The sequence below is a fragment of the Octopus bimaculoides genome, chromosome 22, assembly GCF_001194135.2.
Source record: "Octopus bimaculoides isolate UCB-OBI-ISO-001 chromosome 22, ASM119413v2, whole genome shotgun sequence".
Lineage (NCBI taxonomy): Eukaryota > Metazoa > Mollusca > Cephalopoda > Octopoda > Octopodidae > Octopus > Octopus bimaculoides.
Genome location: NC_069002.1, coordinates 15,557,947 through 15,560,520, shown reverse-complemented (window position 1 = coordinate 15,560,520; position 2,574 = coordinate 15,557,947). Strand labels below are relative to the sequence as shown.

General features: G+C 35.3%; 1 protein-coding gene across 4 annotated transcripts in view; it reads right to left on the bottom strand.

Annotated features, from left to right (window-relative positions):
• The window catches only part of LOC106873049 (BTB/POZ domain-containing protein 17), a 52,382-nt gene extending 50,605 nt beyond the window's left edge, over positions 1 to 1,777 (bottom strand). The window contains exon 1 of one of the 4 annotated variants that reach the window (XM_052975874.1): positions 1,238 to 1,777. The gene's annotated coding sequence lies outside the window, so the exon portion shown is untranslated. The remainder of the gene's footprint in view (positions 1 to 1,237) is intronic. The other 3 variants (XM_014920258.2, XM_014920259.2, XM_052975875.1) reach the window with 3 other exon arrangements.
• Between the last annotated feature and the right edge of the window lie 797 nt (positions 1,778 to 2,574).

The following is a 2,574-nucleotide window of genomic DNA, read 5'->3' as shown; positions in this document are numbered from 1 at the left end:
CATTTGTTTTCTATTTTGATAAATTCTCTCTGTTGAAGATTATATTTTTATATTTTAAATAATTTGCAATTTCAGGAAATATGTTTTTATATTAAATTTGTGTTTTCTAATAAGGTGGACGAGTGATTGATTGATAGATAGATAGTAGATAGATATCAGTAAGTAAGTAAGCCAAAGTATCAACTCAAACCAGCAGGCAGGCAGACAGACAGACGGACACAGCAACAGGCATGCAGGCAGACAGACAGATACTTCACTAGCAGTGAGCACTTTCACTTCTGACAGCTAATAGCATGACAGTGCCCAATTCGACAAATAGACATCGATAACATAAGTATCAGACTGAAATCAGTATTGGGGTCAATAATGATTACTTGAAGGTGGTGCATCAGTATGGCTGCACTGAAATAACTGAAACCAGTAAAACAAAAAATAAAAGCTGACTAAGTTCAGTATTACTATTTACCATATTTTCATATCGGATCTTCAGAAATAAAATGATGGTTAAGAGTTAAGGAAAGGTGGGAATAGAGATAGTGAGAGAAGAGTGTGAGAAAAATACACACACACACACACATGGCGGTGCCCTAATTAAGGAGTTGATTATAAATGAATGAGGGTATCATTGGAATGAGCTTTAGAGACAGAGATACTGACGAAATAAAAAGTGGGATGTGAGATGATGTGAATCTAAGGATCAACTGTAACATCCCAAATTCTTTTGACAAACAAGTCTACATTGGAATAAATTCAGGGTAATTTTAAGGAAGATACACAGCAAAAGTATTCTTTCTCTCGGTTCTTCACTTCTGTTTCTCTACAGCTTTCCATATAAACCAACGATCTGCTAGAAATAGTAACCATATTCCCTTTCAAGTCATACATCACCGTTTTAAAGACAGGAAAGACACGTTGATTAACGATCCTATAAGTATGGAATGGTCATGACTGGAACGTCTTGGATACAGTTACCTGTTCGATCAAGGTAACAGCTCGCTGAAATTACCAGATCTAATAGCAAATTCCTTCAATGCACACTTTATAGTCTTGAAAAAAAAAGGAAGGAAACATTATATAATACAGTTCTACATATAGAACAAAAAGGATGGCTATGGCTGGAATGGCTTTGATCGTAAGTCTATTCGATCAAAGCAGATTTAGAGATAGAGAATAACAACAACTACAACACTCCAGATGATGAGACTCGGAGAATTGAAAAAGATTGAGAATAACTCACCAAGTGGCGCTTAGTGTTTTGTAGTTTTTCACAAACAATATTCGGTGATGGAGGAAAATATTCCCTCAGCATATAAAGTCCCCCAACGAATCAACGTGCGGAGGCTCAATACAATCGCTCATCCTGTTAGAAATAGATGCCAAATATCCCTCAAATCACTCATCCGTCTCTAAAAGAACTTATTGGATAATTTCCGGGAAAGAAAAAAAAAAAAAGATCACAGATTAGATGGTCACGGGTTGAAAGTTTTTGATTATAATACATCTCAATTAGGGTAGCTTTGAGGTGAGACAAATCAATCTTGTATTTCTATTTCTCTTTATATGATCGCTCAACCTGCTAAAAATAGCAGCCAAATCTCTCCGAAATTACGCCCTACCGACTAAAAACCGAATAGATACTTTTGGAGAATGTTGCCCTAGATAGGTAATGCCCGAATAAAAGACGGGATGGCATTCGAAAGAATGCCGACAGGATACATGGTCATGGGTAGAATACCTTTGATCATAAAGTCGAATCGATTAAAGTTAATATGTGGTTAAATAACAATAATAAACAGACTGTGCAGATTGTGCAACAGAGAGACAACTCTGCAGTACAACAATTGCGTATTGGAATGTGTAGCATGGAATATCTGAAACATTCAATTAGGGAATCACATGGAAAGGTGAGCAAAAAACCTGCAGCGTGGCATTGCTGTCTGATATATGGGTTACTCTACTACAACTTCGTTTGATTTAATACGAAACAAATTTAATGAAACAAAAGCGAACTTCAATTCGTTTTGGCATTATTAAAAGTGAACTTAAATTTGTTTTTTATTAAATTTAACGAAGTTGTCATTTAACTCCCGGTAAGCAACGTTCCATCAGATCTTTGGTATAAGAAAACAAACAAAAAAACTTGACCATTGTAGCTTTTATTCGGACTATATATAACGAGAGAGTAATTAGAGGGAAATTTGGTTGCTGTCGTGTATCTCATATCAAATACCAAAAACATTGATTTGAAATTCCGCCAAGGTCAACTTTATATCCTTTCAGGGACGGAGTAATGGACTAAACCCTCCCCTAATATTGCTGGCCTTGTGCCAAAAGTCTTCAGTCGTCGGCCGCTCCTATGATGAATAATTATAAGAAAGTGTTTACTTTGACTTTTGTAAAAGTGATTAATAAATATATTCAATAATGGACATTCTTTCGGTCATTTGTCACAAACTCTGAAACGGAAATACTGGCACAATTTGGCATATTTTTTTTCTATTTTTCCAAACTTTTTGCAAGAGAGAAAAAAAAGAAAACCTGTCAAATTTTTAATTCTCCACTCCATTAAAAAAA